At 39.2% G+C, this 19,130-nt stretch overlaps 1 protein-coding gene across 2 annotated transcripts in view; it reads left to right on the top strand.

The window, feature by feature from the left end:
* GLRA2 (glycine receptor, alpha 2) overlaps nucleotides 1-19,130 on the top strand; it is a 131,706-nt gene that overhangs the window by 100,282 nt on the left and 12,294 nt on the right. The gene's annotated exons all lie outside the window — the stretch shown is intronic.

Raw genomic sequence — 19,130 nt, 5'->3', positions numbered from 1 at the left:
CCACTGGGTTTATTTGCACTTTATGAAGTTATTGATAAATGTCAATAGGCTAATCGCTGGTTCCAAGAATTTTATTCTCTTCTTGCAATTGCTGAGCCAGCAGCACCTTTACAAATATTGTGCCATTGCATGGCACCCACCAATGCATAAGGAAACCTTGGAAGCAATGACATAGATAGATAGATAAAGGAGCAATATTATTTCTTTGACATCACCCATATGTGTTGACATCAGCCCATGCTTGTGCAACTAGTGCAACTCTAGCTAGTCATGCTAAAATGGGAGATTCCTTAGGGTAGCTCATTGCAGAGTTATTGGCAGTTCTGTTCTCACTTTTAAACCACCAGCAACTTGTGGCTTTCCCAGCTGAATAGGAAACATGGCCACTTTAAAGAAGAGAAGGATTAGGAGAAATTCCTCTCAACTACTGTTTCACAGTTTGTTACTGATACAAACTTCAGATTTGTAAAAAAAAAAGCGCCTATGTGTCAGTATAATTGTCACATCTTTTTAAACCAGTGACTGACAAGTAGAAGAGAGGCAAATTTTTAACCTAGATGTCAGTCTAGAAATATTTTTAGGAAGTCTGTCCATCTTTCCTGATTTTTTTCTTAGGTAAATGGCAGGACAAAAATAGGCATTGAAATGAATTTTAGCCCAGTTATGTTAATTCCCCAAATCATAAAGGCTTCATCCTTCCTCTATCCATGTCACTGGTTTCCAGTATCAGTAGAAACATTTAGGTTTACACTGTACATGCGCATTTCTAGATTAAGTAAATATTTCTTGAGCTGCATGAGGGCTTCAAGCTGCAAATAGTGGTTTCCTTTGCAAGAGGGATGATGACAATGACACAGGGCATTTACATTTTGACAGGTCTGTCTAATAAATGTTCTGTAGCCAACGTAATGTTTGATGGATGCTCTGGAAAGCAATCCAGTGCTGTTCTCTGGTTTAATATTGTTACCAGGTGCATTGAAATTCCTGTTAACATTAGATTACAAAGACAGCAGAAGTGCTTGGTGGCTGCAGGCACACATGCCAGATGCACTGTCACTGAAAGCCTTTGTTTCCTAAACCATCATAGCAGCAGCAGAAGCTGCTATATGAGGCCTGAAATTTCAGTTTTGGATACAAGGTCTTCTTTTAGAGATGAACAAGCAGGCAAGAGACCACCATTGGTAAGTAACAGTACCCAGTGTCATCGCTCAAGGATTATGAGGTTTTTATGCACAGAAGTGGTCATTCATGCTGTGGGAATAATTATTCTGGTGACTATTAAGATAAAGTTATTTCAAACCAAGTTGCCAGAAGATCTGTATCTATCCTAAGCTAGTCACCACATGAATTCTTTGCAGAATGACTAATGTCCTAATTAAATACAAGAAAACATTCTGCTGGAGTAAGAGACACCTATCCATTTGCACAGGCTTGTTTCCACATTTCCTATTAGTTTGATTGCATGAATTTCAAAACAGGAAATAATGTCACCAAGACTATCTCTTCAGGAGGTGTTTTCTCTTTATTCTGATTTGTCTCTCTCAATTTTCTCAGTTTATTTTGCCTTGAAAGTGATTCACATTGTTTTGCATGACGGTCTTCTCTAACTGAGCCATTCTTCTCTCTGCCTGTTGTGTGTGTGTGTGTATGTGTCGTGTTACTGCTGTGCTATTCTCATTCTTGCTGCTGCTGCTGTCTATGCTGACACTCTGGGGACAGGCACAGGCTATGACTGCTGGGAATGAAAGCGTCGAGTCCGTGCGGCGCATGAATGGCTTGCGGAGCAAAGAGTCACCAGCTCATGGGACAGTGAATCAGATCGGCAATTCAAGCTCAAGGGTAAAACTGTAGTGAGAAAGAGAAAGCAAGAGAGTGCAACAAGAATGTGCAACGATGTCATGAATCAGAAAAAATGAATGATTTTGATGGCATCACTAGCAGTCTCTTGCATTTTCTTTGCGAAATGTCCCCACAAAATACACAGTCCTGTCCCCAGCATGAACAGCAGTTCAATGTTGTACGCTCTTGTGGTGCATCCTTATGCTTGTTTTTTCCATGGCTGTCTTGTGCCACCTCCATCCCAAACCTCTCAAGCAAAGTGCATGTATATTTGGTAGCGTGGTCCTGTATAAATATAGGGTCAGTGGGGGGGCAGAAGCCTAGGAAATGCCTTGAGACAGTAATTCCCACATTGTGTCATCTTTAAGATAATTAACAAAAAAACTAATATGTATAATGAAATGTATTTTTATGAGTCTGGTATTTATTCCATGATATCAACCTGCAGTATTCCTCCTCATGATGTTCTGAGCCCTGCTTAGTGAAGTATGAATAGCTATGAATGAAAAAAAATGTATTTAATTTGTTTATTTTTGTTTGCTTGGGTAAGATCCACGGGGTTGAAATCTTTTACACAATGGGATGTGTAGCAGATCAGAAGCAACATGCTAGCATCTGATAGATCCAGATTAGGGGTGAGTTGTAGAGGTAATAAAATCATTGACAGAAGAATGAGCTTAGTGTGCCACTCACTGCTTGCTACTGGTGGCTGGCTGAATATTTTTATTTAAATAAAATGGGACCTGGATTTAAATAATTTAGGACTTCATTTCCCAGTAAAAAACATTGCCTGAGCAGATTTGGAGCTTTAATGGACCTCTGACTTTGATCAAGCTCTGTAAAGTTATGTGATTATAAGATGCAGATTATTTCAGTGGATTTTGTACGCTGTAAAAGGAATTAGTAGCTTGCAAAATCAAAACAAAAAACAGTGTTCATGGTACATGGAAATTTAGGGTGGAGGGTTCTCAATGCAATAAATTGTACACAGTGTCAAGCAGTAGAAGAAAGCCTTCATTTCTGGATGCTTTCTATTGTAGAAGTAATCATATTTGCATATGCACAAAATGGAGCATGAAAAGAAAAATACTCAGGGTCTCTCTAGAAGAGACTAGCAATATTATTATGCTGCCACTGGAAATCTAATATGACTACAAAAGCAGTCCAAGTAAGTACTCAGTGTTGCATTGTCTTATCAGTCCAGCTAAGGTTCATGTAAACTCTGGTTATCCTCTCTGTAAGAAAAGCTTCCAGGAACCTCTCTTCTGCTTTTGAATATTGTATATTACATATGCAGCCAGAGCAGTACACAGAGGGGCCATGCCACTGCAATACTTCTGGTGCAGAACCTTGAGAGCTGGAGCTGCACTGGCATTCATTTCTCCTGGAATACTCCCACCACAGAAGTGGTGTGCATTTGGTGAACAGAGGGGATAAGTAGAGAAGACATATCAGGACAGAGGTTTCTGGAGCAATGTTACTACAGCTCCAGCTCAATACATTTCTGTTCAAGAGAAGACCATTTATGTGCAGAGGAGAACAGCAACACAGGCTATGGTGCCACCAGAAGTCTCAGAACCAGGGAGCTTGACTTGCTGAAATATTGCTCACTGAACCAAGAGTTTACACTGAATGCAAATCTAAGTCATAGTCAAGAGGAGACAGTGTGAAAAAGGGGTGATTGAATATTTACACTGCATCATTCAGTGCTAACCTGGAGAAAGGAAAAAACCAAAATAGGTGCTAAATCATGCCTGAACAGTATCCCTGGATTTAGCAGCTAGATCTACAAAACAAGAAAAATACTGTTCTCAATTTTGTAAGCTTATATCTCTGTCCCTGCTTTCTTAATTGCTTCTGCTGGGTCTTGTTCTTTTTAGTGCAACAACTCTCAGAGCATTGCATGAAAGCACCAGGCACATTAAGATGCTGTCAGATCTCTCAAGCCAAAGATCAGACTGGTTAATGTTTCTCTAGGAAAGTCTGGTTTGTATCGTTGATGGTCCAGAAATTGTATTTACAGCTGAACCATTGACCTGTCATTGCATTAGAGAAATATTTCAGTGCCAGGACCTGTTGCCATTTTCCATACAGAATAAATCCTTTAATCCTTGGGTGATCAGTGCTTCCTCCTGATGCCATTTCTGTTGGAGGAAGCATCCAGTGTTAGTCCTAAACATTAGTGTAGTCTTCCTGCTTTCAGTGAAATACAGCCATCAGCAGCAATAAAAATGCTTGCCTATTGATTGTATATCACAATACTACTTTTTGCACAGGGAAAAAGCTGCAGAAGCCGAAAGTCTGATGTTACTGGGGATATAGTACAGTTTCATTACATTATAATATAAATTGACACACCTGAAAGAAAATAAATTATTTTAAAAATATTATTTGCAATAATCAAAACAGATTTGCTTATTTGTCAAAATGATGGGTTTCCAGGGAAGCAGAAGAATTCTGTTTGCACAGCTTCAATCATCCCTTTTGAAAACAGTAATTATTATGTTATATGATCAGTAGTCAAAATGAGTCACAGTACACTAGTATTTATACAATAATTTCAAAGATGACTTCCTAAATTATATGTGTGATGGTTATCTCTGTGATCAAGAACAGGGGTTAAGTTCGGAATCGCTAGTGTTAAAAGCAATACTTTATAGCTTAAATGAAAAACTGTGCAGCTGGAGGCTGTGACAGACTTTAATCCCATGTGCAGTGAGCACAGAGCAATACAAATAACAATGCTGCAGCCAGGGGGGTTCACATGCATGCAGATTAGCAAAGGGAAGCACAACTGATTTTTTCAAATGAAAGAGATGGGACTGCGACCAGGTGATTACAGCAGCAAAGGGTAACTCCACTGAACAACACCTCATCTATTGCTTCAGAGAAATGCTGGTGTCTGGATGGAGCTGCTGGTGGAGATGTGGGTACCCCAAGTGCTCAAGTAAGGTCACCATGACTGTTAAGATAATACAGTATTTCCATCTGTAAAAAGGTGAAAAGGTGCATTGAGTAACACTGATTTTCAAAGGTCATCTCTGCTGTTCTGATCACATTGAAATCCCTCTGTCAGAACCCACAAACAATATTCTAAGATTTTATAGACTTTCCCATTTAAAACAAAACAAAACAAAACAAAACAAACAAACAAAACCCAAACAAAACCAACCCCAAATCAGTTCCTTTGGCCTGACTTTGCCTTTTAAAAACTTGGTACCACTGTCCCCCCTGGAAATTTTTGCCCGCTGGCGTCTGTGTGCTTGGCGCTCGGTGGGATGACGTGCAGGCCTCGTGTTATGTAAGGTGCCGCATCATGTGAATAATGGAAGTGCTCAAGGAAAGCCCTTTTTGCTGAGCTATTTTTGGTACACACCGAGCAAGCTCAGGCACACGAGTTTCATTGTGAAAAATACGAAACCGAGTCTGAATGGCTTTCTCTCTCTCTGTCAAATCTTGCTTACTTAATGGATGAAACAGGACGTAGCTTCTGCTGTATATAAACGCCCTCAAGATATTGCAGTTACTTTTCTTTCTCCAGGGCAATTGCATTAGCAGTTTAATGTAACTGCACAGAAAAATCCAGCAGAAGGTAAACACATCCAAATGATAATTTAGCTTGAAGTTAAAGTCCCGCATATGGCTGCATAGAACCAGGTAAATAATAGGCACAATACATTTCAACATGTCATCTTGTGACTTCGTCTGAATGTCTTTGTCTGTCTTTTTACTGTGAGCAAGAGTAGGCTAGGAATGACCTCAATTAACATCAAAGTATCTTTATTAAATGGACTTACTACAGTGAGTTTAAACATGTAAAAAAAGCATGATTTCAAATAGGAAACACATCTGGATATAAATCCATAGTCTAGCTGTAGGCAGAAGTCTAAAGAGAGAGAGGAGTCTCCAAAGAAAGAGTAACCCGTAGGGTAAACAGTTCAGCCATGGGGGTGATATCCAAGCAATGGATCAAAAATCTAGAAAGAGTAGTCTGCCCAGGTGCACAAACTAAGCTCATGGAAAACTCAGATTTTCCAAAGAAGAGCAAAGACAGTCAAAGAGACAATGGTAGAGGGAAATTATTTTTTATAAGGGTCTGTTTACAAGTGTCGTGAAAAGTGAAATGGAAGGTAAAAAACTCGAAACAAGTTTCTGTGTTTCATGTGTCTTGCAGCCTCAGACACAATAAGATAACAGATTGTATGGAGTGGATTTTTCACCCGAAGCCAAGAAACAGAAGAGAAGAATTGTAATTACATTTCAAGGGAGAGAATTCTGAAAACCAAATAACACTTTGGGCATGTTAAACATTCTGTAATCAAAGGCAGACTAATTAATAGAACACAAAATACCAGCTCCTGAGAAAGACCTCCAAATATCTAAACATTAAATAAACCTGGTAGAGTACCAGTGCACACTGAAGTAATGGAATCCAGGTACCAGAGTAGAGGCAGAGCCAGACAGACAAAATCAGATTAACAAAATTTATAGTTCTGCCAAAAAAACCCATACCCCAATTAACTAATCTCCCCCCCCCCCAGTAATAAAACACCACTAAAATTGAGGACAGAGAAAAAATGCCTATTCTAGAGGTGGTGGAACCCAGAGAAGGGGAGAACTGATGTTGGGAAGGCTGCAGGAAGGTGAATCTTTATATCTGCTAAAATGATCAGAGTGCTGCAACACAGAGAACTGTGTGGGAGCAGGGAAGAGGTAATCAAACTGTAGGGATGGCATCAAAGCAGTAAGCGGGACGTGATACAGTGTAGTGACTCACATTGGCCAGCTTGCAAATGCTTTAGCAAATTACTCCTTAATGTTACCAAGATACAAACAGGATGTAACCATTGTAAAACTGAGTTTAAATGGACTACAGAACAGTAATATTGCAATACTTCAGACCTGGGATGACAAAATAACTGTATACTGCACCACCTGGGACAGGTAGGATGGGAAAAGCCGGAACGAATACTCCATAAAGGGTGGTTTATTTTTTTTGTTTGCTCAGTAGTGTCACTTTGCTTCAGGAACTCCAAATCCTCTCTTCTACCTATCCAGCACTCAGTGGCTGAAAGGATCAGGTCTGAACCGACAAGCCTTGGGGACTGAAGTTTGCCCTTCACTCAAATCAGTTTGCCCTGGTAGTTACTCATGAACAGCAGGAAACACACCAGAAATGAGCTCTGCAGTTTTCCAGCTCATGAAAGGTACTCTCTAGCTTGGCACAAATGTCTCACTTTTCATTATACCTAAGGGAGAGTGCAAACTGAAAATAGGGCAGAGGAAGCTACAAAGTGCCAGGAAACGGTGTTCTTATTTTTGATACTTTAAAGCAACAACAAGTAGCTTTACAAGAAGCACTTGCCATAGGCGTAAACTTTTGTTTCCCAGATTATTTTAGAAAAGTGTGGTTTTTAATTGGATGGGTTCTGTCCCACCTTATTTCATGGAAAAATGCCAGTCAAATATGAGTTACGTGACAAAAATAAATCAATCAGAAAGGGGACTTCAGGAGTACATTTAACCTAAACTACCCTACCCAAGACACCAGAAAGAATGAAAAGCCATTGCAGACTAAAGATTTAGGCTTAAACAGCACAAGGAGTCGAGGAAAAAACTTTGCCCCAAAGTTGTCTCCTTAATTCTTTCCCTGTGTGTAGCTTATTTTTACTGTCATGACCCACTAAGGCCCTGGCCTCAGGGTTTCTCAGTGCAGTGATGATCAGGTCTTTTTTCCAGTGGGATGTTAAGGCACCTGGGAAGATAACAGTTTCTGATCTCGCCTTGCCAGAGGTCTGTCCCAACACTTCATATCAGCTCTGTGTTTCATCCCAAGCTTCATTTTCAACAGCAGAGTATTTCAGTGCGAAAGATAAATCAGTATTTCTGCAAGAGAATGAAAGGTGTTGCACAGTTAGAGCCAAGGATGATGTGGGCTGAGAACACCAGCATTGCTTTATCCATGTATTCCTACCCTGACTTGCAACTGTGCTCGCCCTGCACATCTCCAGAGCATAGTGGACCAGTTGTATCAAATTACATGGTAAATTGGTGAGATTGGCGAGTGTTCAGTAGGATCCATGAAATGCATATTTACATCTGACCCAATTAATCCCCTTCTCCACAGGGGATAGAAGCTGCTATTTGAATGTAATTAATTGTGAAGCATTCTGTAATGATGTTGTCCAAATGACGTCGTGCAAAACCAAATTGTATTAACTAGACTGTTGAAAACTCACACTCTCTCAAGGTCTGGAAAAACCTAACAGGTTCCAGTAAAATCCAGTTATTATAGTACTTTTTTAAAAGTGGTGTGGAAGACATTTGTTTATCTAGCCTTTTTTTTTTCCAGAGGGAAAACAGTATTGTTTAGTCATTTCTGTTCAAGTCAACAGCCATTTCTTGTGACAAACTGATCAATAAGAGCCTGATTCTGACATATTTAGTTTTGTTTAATGCTCAGACATATTCACTCACTTGATCCACTTCTAGAGCAAGATGCTATTTACTGTAAATATGGATATTCATACTTGAGTATTTCAATTGCTTTTTAATTTTATTTTTATTTTTTGTAACAACACTAATCTATCTTGCACAAAAGAAACATTTGGACAACTGGGAGTAGATGGATAGGTGGGGAAGATTTCCGTTTCTACAACATGAGGAGGGGCCCAGAGAAGGTTACACTGGAAGGAATAAGAACCTTGAAGCTCTATGTATTCTGAGTGCTTGTTGCAGAGTCTTCCTAGAGTCCTCACAAAGACTCATTTCAAGTCAGGAGCCTCTGAAAACTCCATGCCAAGCCCAGCTACAGACCACTAAAAATATATCCACCTCTGCTCTTGTGACCGGACTTTTCCAACAGCATCTCAGAGCAGGCACAGGCCTGGCTCTTCCCAGAAAATACTTTTTTACTACAGCAAGATCAATGTCAAGAAGGACTTACTATTGGAAAGCTCAGTTTTCTAGTGGCAGGTTGAATTTATCTGCCATATTGAGTGTGCCAGAGTGTTTTTAGCTCTTGGATAAGCCAATTGGAATGGTCAGAAAAGGCTACTGTCATTGCCTAATCACTCGAAGCAACAGAAGTCCAGAATCCTACCTGTGAATTTCAGCATTGAACCTGTAACTTCTCTCTGAGCAACAGCTTAATTGTTAAAATAATTTAACTTTGGACCTATGTAATTTCTCACATAGATACTGTGCACACATGGGTATACACACATACATAATCCACTTGCATATATACAAGCTATTTTATCAAGCTGCTCAGGTTTTTATTTCTCTGTGATACTATGAAAAGACTCCTAGAAGACATGATGTCTCTTGTTTCATGCCTCATCTCAATCTCTTCAAGTGGTTCTCCATGTGGTTTTCTGAGACAACTCTTTCTACTAGTCATGTAGAACTGCTCGTGCCTGTGACTGGCACATTCATTTTTCTATTAAGTATTCCCAAGACCTCTGGTGGATGAGACTTGCCTTCAGATCTTCTGTAATCTTCCTCTGTCAAAGGAATAACCAATTAAAAATGGAGATCACAAGCTCTGTTCATTACAGATCATCTGAGTCGCACAAACATGAGATCTTGCGTGTTACTCTAAGGAAGCAAGTTGTGTGTTTCCTCTTCAGGATGCAAAGCCATACAGGTATCTGCAAGGAGCAGCCCTCATAATCTAGCACAAACTTTCTGAGAAATTAGTTTTCTTTATTTTGCAGCATTTTGGTCTTATAAGTTTTTACTGTGCTGAGCATGGCAAGCAAGGGAAATAACAGCAAGTAATAAATACCAGTATAGGCTGGTGAAATAGAACTTGTGCAGCACAGGAAGCTCTTTTGCAGCCTTTGATTTCTTCTGTCTGTTACGGTCTTAATACTCTTTTTTTTTTTTTTTCACCATTACAAACCTGGAAAAATTAAGATGTATTTTTCTCTTCCCATATACCTCATTGCAACATGAGTTAATACAGTACATAAGTATGCTGTCCTAAATTTGAAAGGCTGTTGACCCTGACACTGTCACAGGACTTGTCATGTGAAATTTGTGAAACATTCTTGAGCTTGCAGATGGTTACAACAACAAGAGGTCACTCAAGAATTCTGAAAATCAGTTTGTCCTCTTGCTCAGTAATTTTCCAGCTCTACAGGTGGACTCTATAAGTATTTTCTATAACCTTCCAGTGACTCCTGCAGAAGACAATTGCCTTTCTTGCAAGTTTTGCAAGTTCTTGCCCCATCCTTTAGAGAGGAGCAGTGGTAAATTATGCAGCTATTCAACTGCAGTATCCTTAGTAGACCATAATGTCAGCACATCTTCCATTGGACATAATGCAGCTATTCAACTGCAGTATCCTTAGTAGGTCAGCACATCTTCCATTGGACATGTCCCTCCTTGGGTATTTGTGTATGTATGTGTGTATGTCTAAAATGAAGAAAAAAAACCAAAGAAAGCATGACATATTTTAGATATGTGTTCCCCACATAGGTCACTGTATTTCTTTTGTTCCTGTCCACCTAGTGATTTCCAGTTTCCCTCAGGCTCTCAAATGCTGGTATGCCCTGCCATGCCTGGGAATTCAGCTGTTCTGAAATTATTAACTTCAGTTCTCATTCTGAATCTCTCTCATTTATGTATCAGGTTTCTTACTCCACATAGCCTCGCCAATATATCTAGGAATTATTTCCTTAGCAAAACTAAAGAGGATTAATTGTTTCTTGATTTCTCTGTGTGGGGAATGGTCCATCTTCTCTTCCTCCACAAAAGACTAAACAAAATGCCTTCAAAATTATTGCTCTGTATAGCTTTTTAAAATTACTTTTCAACCCTTTCCTACTAAGCACAAGCTTAGTTGCTCTTTCTATCCAGTTTGCAAATCTGTTTTTTGGCTTTTCAGCCTAGCCAATGTGTTCTTCACGTAGCATTTGTTTTCAGCTTAACCTTTCTACCTAGCAAGAGCTACATTTCTTAACACAGACCCCATGAAACTGCACTCCTATCAGGGCAGATATAATAGATCTTTGTTATGGATTAAAATATAGAAATTCTTTTGAAACAATTGTTTTAGTAATATCTACAAAAGGGTATAATATAATATAATGTAATGTAATGAAATGTGATATGATGGAGCATACTCTTATTTTTTTGTGTATTTCTTAGCCAAAATGATCTTGTCACCTGGTTAGGGTAAACATGCTCCATTATAGTCAGAAAGGAAAGAGACTTGGTAGAAAAATGGCTTCTGGTGATAATCCAAACTTAGAAGGTAAATAGTCAGTGTAACTTTGAAATCCATGAGGTAGTTTTTCAGGTTGAAAGTGAAAGGAGATGATCTAGTTAGGCTCATTTTCTTTCCCAGTCTGAGGTATTTGTCTTTGTACAATTACATGAGCAAGACTAGCAGCAAATTTAGCATACTTAAGGATTTAGCATAAGACAACTTCATCCTGCCATTTTAGATTTCTCAAGTGGTGGCTGGGCATCTTTAGCCCATGCAAGCAAGGAAGGAAAAACAATGGAGGAAAGCAAGATTATTTTCTCCCATAATTAAAAAAAACCAAACCAACAAACAACAACAAAAAAAAGGAAGCATTGAGTCAGTACTGTTGTTCCAAATCTTCACCTTTCACGTCAGCTTCAGATCTTACATAAAAGCAAATTATTAGCTAGATTTTGCAGGTTGGTTTTTTTTTTTTAATGTTTTTGAGCATTGAATTTGTTCCTTATTTTAGAGATGTCCTAGATTTGTCTGTCAAAAACTTCAGTGGATTCAGTTCTGTATTTTTTACTAATAGGTTGGGTTTTTTATTATTCTGCCCTTATTGTTACTTGTGCTGGATGTTCATGAAGTGGAGGCATAAACTATACTTTTTCATGGGGAACAAACAAGCATGTGAGGAAAGAGTAATGAAAAGTCTTCAGAAAGTAGCTTTTTGAAGATACAGAAAACGCCCTACTCTATAGCTGTAAATATTCTTTTTTTTTTTTCTTCTTCTTCTTTTTTTTTTTAAGTTTGTACAAAGGATGTTTTCCCCCAAATACGTGACAGGTCTTTTAAGATACTCTGGTGCTCTATGCTCTTGTTCTTCTATTATTTCTAGATACTGGGGATGTTTTTTTGTGTTGCTTGTCTCTTATTTGCTCTTTGATCTTTGTTCCCTTTTCCTTGTGGCTTATCTCGTATTATTTTTTTGTAAAAACAATTCATTTGAATTTTGCGTGTGACATGTAAAATACGATGATTTTGTCACCCTTCTTTGTTCTGTTCCTGCTTTTCCCTTTTTTTGGTGAGCTATCTTGTGGGTATTTGTGTAGCTGGGGTTGTACAACAGGTTTATATCATGATAAAGGATTTTTTTCATCAGATACTGTGTTTGAACCTAACAGCTGTTATTTTCTGAATATTTTTCAGACCCCATTTGAAACTAATAGATGGTTTTATTGCATGTGGTATCCCAGACAGCATTCTCAGAGTTTCACTAATTTTCTGTCACTGCTATACGTTCCTTGCTGCCTAATGTGACTCTCATGAATCTGTCAAATATTTACTTCAGGTATGAAACAAGAATCTAGTATTCCTGGAGTGAGGTCTTATTCATCAGAGGGAAGATAGAAAGGTATATGGGGAGATGTAAGACACCTTATCTCTTGTGAGAGCTGTGGGCTGCCTTAGCCTGAGGCAGATGCCTGTACTCCCAAAGCACTATACCCCAGGGGCACAGGGGTGCCCCAGGGGTAATCAGCATGCCATGGTGGGATGTGAATTTTGACCTTTCTCCCCCCACAAGTCCTCCCATCTTGCTTTTCACATCAAAGTGAAAATGCCTTAGGAATCGGTACCAAATTCACATGAATCTGGGGATCTTTCTGCTGTCAGATTTCAAAGCTTCAAAGCAAAGAGGCTTAGACTCTAGCCTCATTGCATGTTTAAAGCATTACAACACAGAGTAAAATATTTGACCTGGGTGGTTGCTGATTTTTATTCTGTTCTTCAAAATACAAATACAGAATTGTAGACTGACAGGGAACAGGACCAGAAGAGCTCTTGAGAGCCAGCTGGCAGAGCCAGCACCAGGCAGTGTGCTGGAAGACTTACCGTTGCTGAAAATATTAATCAGTGCTCTTAAATAGTATTTTCTGTAATGTGCCAAATATATCAGGAGTGAGTCGAAGAGAGATTTGTGAGAGGTTTGATCCTCAGAGAGACTTTGAGCTGAATTATATCTCTTTGTGGATGTTTTGACCTGCAGTTGTACATTTCTGATTTACATCCTGTAATTCTCCTTGACTTGCAACTACTCCTGGAACACAGGTCAGTAAAAGTCTCTGAAGAATTATTTACCATTCTGGACAGGAATAGCAATAGGCTCTTTCTATCCTGAGGCTCTTTGGTTCCCCTTCCTTCTTCAGCAGCACAGGTCACTGTTGAGATACAGCTATGTAAGTTTGCATTTTGTAACTCATGCCAATCTCCTGAGTTGTCTGCTTTCTGAGTCTGTGCTCTCATCCTTTCTTAGTGCTAAGAATTATCCTTCATCCCCTAGCCCCTTTTATAGGTTACTCCTAATTTTCTCTTCTATCTGGACTGAGGAAAGAATTTTTCAACACATAGATGAGAAGCCAGGATTAATCCAATGCTTACTTTGATAGGGATATAAAACCCTTGAATGAATGATGCAGTCTAAAAACAACCTGCCTGAGCAATTAACTCAGTAATCAGACATTTAAAAAAAGAGTAGCAGAAAAGCAGAACTACAGATTAAGATGCACATTGATTTTCTTTATTTAATAGAGAAGCATGCAGAATTTTAATTACAATCAGAAGATTTTATGTTTATTTCAAGTAGTCTTGTGGATTGCTAACGTGACAGCCATGATTTGACAAGGAAGGACCACACAAGGCAAGACTTAAAAACTGGCAGATAAGAACACAGTGAATATTTCATTTTGGATCCTGAAATGAATATGTGACAAGTGGGAAGTATTGGATTTCTATGTAAGGAGTTGACAAGTCAGACAAACAGCAGCTATATATTAGCTAGTGATGATGAAAAGATCGTATCATCTTTAAGCTTTGAAGCAATAGGAAAACTGAACACATCATCTTATAATGATCTGAGAGACAATTCTCTCTCTCTTTTTTGCCCTCCCACCAGCTATATATAGCTGTTAGACAGGGCCCTGCTGAGGAGAAAATGGAGCATATGATCAAGGGCAGTCCAGTGAGTCAATTTACTGACTAATACTGTAGATTATCATATCAAATATATAGCACCAGCAGTATGAACAGTAAAGAAGCTAGTTTATTTCCTTCCTGTAAATTGAAATAAAGATGTGATTGGAGTTGTCACACCTTGGATATATGAGCCAGATTCTCTTAATCATCCAAAACAAATTGCATTATTCTTTACATTGACATTTATTTTTGGAGCTATTCCAAGACTGGCAAGCTGAAACCATCTATTTAAGTGTGTCAAGCACATTTGAAATATCCTCTGGACAGCTGTCCCCTCAGGTGATGGTTCAATGGTCTTGCATTTTGAAATACCTGCTCCCCTCAGACCTGAAGAAGGGATAGCTCAGCCTTTCATCCTGTGTGGGGAAATCATTCAATGCAGCATCATGCAGAGACACTGCAAATGAGCTCTAGGATCATCAGTAAACCACCCAGCCATGAAGACAAGATGGCAAGAGACTCATAGAAGCCCCAGACAGCCATTGAAAGAAGCCTTTCATTGCCTGGCTGCAGAGTGTGAAGGAGGAGGATATTGCCATGGAGGAGGTATCTCCCTGGGTCTTCTTCCATTACTTTTATTTTCTTTCCAAATTAAAGGGAGAACATATCAATAAGTTTTGTCAGTTTATGGGCTTGATCAGTAAGGTGGCATTTTCTGTCAATTTCTGTCAAACTGAACACCACCTGAAGAGGAAGTATAATTAGAAATATGGTAAAATTTCTACTGCATAGAGAAGGGGATTATTTTAATTTTGCTGTACAGCACCAGGGTTCTTGTGTTGTACCTTTGTCCAAGATGTACACAAAAAATTTTAGAACCAGGTGAACAGGATAGATTTGGAACACCTCTACTATGAGAGAGAGTTGGGGTTCTTAATCCTGGAGAAGACAAGGCTCTAGGGAGACCTTATAGCAGCCTTTTAATACTTAAAGGGGGCCTAAAAGTAACGAAGTTTTAGCAGGGCCTGTTGTGATAGGACAAAAGGTAATGGTTTTAAACCAAAGGAAAGTAGATTCAGAGTAGACATAAGGAAGAAATGTTTCATCAAGGGTGATGAAACACTGGAAGAGGTTGCTCAGGATGTTGTGAATGCCCCATATCTGGAAACATCCAAGCTCAGGTTGGATGGGACTCTAAGGAACATAATCTAGTTGAAGATGTGCCTGCTTATTGCAGGGGGGTTGTATTAGGTGACCTGTCATGGTCACTTCTAACTCAAACTATTTGATGATTCTATGAAAGTCTCATCACCTTTTGATTTATCAAAATTCTAGCCAGATCTGAATGAGCAAAAACTGAGGGAAATAACATTTGAATTGCAAGTCCTTGTCATTCCTTCAGCGCTAAAAAAAATACATAATCAATATTACTGATTTCTAAACTCCTTTCCCTAAGAACAGAGATGAGCGTAACTGGAGAGACATTTACTGTTTGCTAAAGATAAGTCACAAAGACCAAATACTGCTTTTCTGTTAATTATAGTTTCCTCAAGATTGTGTGTGAACTAATATAGAAATAAGCACAGTGTCACAAATTTATCACATATATGGAAAAGCAGATGGTACTGCTGTGATCGGACATGTCATTGGAGTATTCCAGAGCATGCCAAATCTTTAATCCATTACTATTTGCATATACTACCACATTACTCCCTTTTCAGCAGACTAGAGCAACGTGTACTGTGTGCAAACAACTCTTTTTTTAACTGAAATTTAAACTTGGAATAAAAATAAAATGCCACTTGCCGGTTTTGCAGCACTCATTGTGTTCATTTTCCAAAGCCTCCAAATGGTTTGTGCTGCTTGTCCTGGGTCAGAGCAAAGGCACAGACTGCTCATGGGCCAACACACTGAGTAATCTTCATCTTTCCATGCCAGCAACAGGGTATGATGTATGTCATGAACAGTAGTAAAAATGAGATGCAATACATTTCAAAATGCTTTATGGTACTGGAAACTTTGAGCACTTAGGAGCTCTGTGGGCATCCAAAAGTGGAAGGCTTTAATTTAAAAAAAATAATTAAAAAATCAACTATTTCCTCATTATTCTTAAAAGGCACAAAAACATCTCTCAGTTCAGAGGTGGCCTCAGCAAGGTGGAGCTCTACTTTTATGATTTGTCTTTTCTTTGGAGGAAGATAATTTAGCCTCAAAGAGCAGAAAAAGGCAAGAGCAGAGAGGGGTTGAGGTGGGATCTGAATTTTGCAAGCAGAAAGCACCCAGTGACCTGCAACACAACCTAAATACATATAAGTCTATGGGGCAGGATGGATTGAACCCAAGAGTACTGGTGGAGCTGGTAGATGTGCTCACCAAGCCTCTTTCCATCATTTACCAGAAGTCTTGACAAACTGGGGAAGTAGCAGGAGGAGGACAATGTAGCTGGTGAAGGGCCTTGAGAACAAGTCTTATAAAAAGCAGCTGAGGGAACTGGGGCTGTTTAGTCTGAAGAAAAGGGGGCTAAGGGGAGACCTCATTGCCCTCTATGACTACCTGAAAGGACGATGTAAAGAGGTAGGCACTGGTCTCTTCTCACAAGTAACCGGTGATAGAACAAGAGGAAATGGCCTCAAGCTGCACCAGGGGAGGTTTGGACTAGACATTAGAAAGAACTTTTTAGCTTAAAGGGTTGTCGGACATTGGAAGATACTGCCCAGAAAGGTGGCTGAGTCACCTAGATGTGGTGCTTGGGGACATGGCTTAATGCTGGACTTGGTAGAGTAGGGTTGAACTCACTGATCTTGAAGGTCTTTTCCAACCTAAGTGATTCTGTGATTCTGTCACATATTTGGAAATTGGTAAGGATGAAAACATCAAAGAGGAGGTAGGCAAGAGCAGAACTGGAGATTAGTGAAGCAATATGGAGGTAGAATGAAGTAGAAAAGGAGTCAAGAAGAGAGGAGATGGGTGCAGAAGGAAGGACACAGGGAAGGAAAAGGGCCAAGGGAAGCCATTGAGTATAATTTCCTTAAACAATTTGCTAGTGTTTCACATTAGTAGTTTTTAGACCTCATTCATTTTTCCAGCTCAGAGGACAAACACATCAAGTTAATGCCCATTCATCATAAATGCACAGTTTGTAATATCCTATCACTCAGTATTACCCATCATCTTGTTTGATCCTTATACAGTGCTCCTGTCCAGTACTCATGAGTCTGTTGGGGGTACATTGATGTAGAAGAGGGTATTTCTTCATCTTTGGAGGGGCTTCTATTTAATTCTCTGGTTTAGAATCATAGAATCATAGGGTTTGGAAGGGACCTCTGAAAATCATTGAGTCCAACCCTGCTACTGCGGCAAGAGCACCTGGGGCAGATCACACAGGAACGTGTCCAGATGAGTCTTGAAAGTCTCCCAGCAATGAGACTCCACAACCTCCCTGAACAGCCTGTTCCAGTAGTCTGTAACCCTCATAGTAAAGAAGTTTTTCCTCATGTTGAAGTGGAATTTCCTGTTGTAGCTTGGTGATGTTTCCCCTTGTCCTGTCACAGGGCTCCACTGAAAGGACACTGGCCCATTTTGACATCCACCCTTCAGATATTTATTGGCATATTTTCTGAACACAATACTTCCCCAGATATTATTCTCTCACAAAAGTAGGATCTCAATGTCAGGTGGCTGTAGGCCCTCAAAGTGATTCCTGACCTTTTCAGTAAACAAAATGTCAGGCTACTCCAGAGCTCTTGCACTGCAAAAACTGATTTAGAATCACTCCATGATACATAAAACATGAAGCATACCAGATACACATTTCAAGAAAGCTGCTGGCATATCAACCTTTTATTTTGTTTTTATTCTTGTACTCTCTCCTATAGCTAAATTAATTAGACAATTAATGTCTTGTTTTCCTTGACATTCTTGATCAAGGCTGGAGTTCAAATCAGTGTCTAAGATGAGTGTCTCCCAAGAATGGCTCTTCACTGCTATAGCCATACTTCCACACTTTGTCTGCCTGTACCTCTTTGGATTGACTTATCTCATATACTGTTAAATCCATTGTTTCAGGTTATCCTTTAATCAGTTTGCCAAGTAATAAAAGTCCACCAGAAGGTGATCTGTTGCTTAGCTACAGGCCTGGGCAGATGGTCCTCCTGGAGAGGTGCCAGCACCCAACCATGGTGTATTATAGGCAGAGAGGATTGGGAAGATTTAAAGACCCTTGCTCTTTTGTTCTGTATCCCTGCTCCTCAAAATACATTCCTATGTGAAGGGGAAAAGTTAGCAGAAAAGTTAACATTTTGAGAAGTAATTTGAAATGGAGTTTGCAGTTTGATAATGCTCTGGAAAGAGCTCCCAAACTTAGGCTGGAATACAAAAATTCTTGCTAGGTAGGCCTCCCACTAATAAATCCCTTGAAGGAATACAAAAGGCATTAGATTACTAAATTAAGTAGATGCCTACTTTTATGTATGTACACATACATACATATGTAGGTGCATACAGACTGTGTGAGTGTGTACTTGTGTATGTGTAATAATGTAAAAGAAAAACTATCAATCAAACCATATTTAAATGAAATTTCTGTTTTATGCATACTTCCAATGTCCTTATAGGGTTTGTGGATTTATTACTTATCAGATAAGAAAAAAAATCCAACAATTCTGTATAAAAATTACACTATCAGATTGGTATAGAATTGAGTGCTGTTGATTTTTACCTGATGATGAATGTTTATTTTGCTGTGAATAAATAATATCATAGAGGCAAATCAAAATGAAAATACAGAAGCCTATTTGTGTAGTAAATTTCTAGTGCATTCAAACAGTCAAGATGTTTCTAAGATGCAGCATTTTAGTTTTAGAAGCAAGTCTGAAGTGCAGAGAGCTGGCAAATACTTCATTTAACCCATCATGATCACCAGGCCACTTTCCATTAAGTCCTGGCTAACTAGGGAGGTCCCAATGGACTGGAGGGTAGCAAATGTGACACCCACCTATAAGGAAGGCAGAAAGGAGGATCCAGGAAACTATAGACCTGTCAGTCTGACCTCAGTACCAGGGAAGGTCATGGAGAAGATCATCTTGAAAGTTACTAGAAAACATTTAGAGGATAACCAGGG

This window comes from Chaetura pelagica, unplaced genomic scaffold (assembly GCF_000747805.2).
Source record: "Chaetura pelagica isolate M959 unplaced genomic scaffold, ChaPel_1.0 scaffold722, whole genome shotgun sequence".
NCBI lineage: Eukaryota > Metazoa > Chordata > Aves > Apodiformes > Apodidae > Chaetura > Chaetura pelagica.
This window is presented reverse-complemented; position numbering and strand designations above follow the sequence as displayed.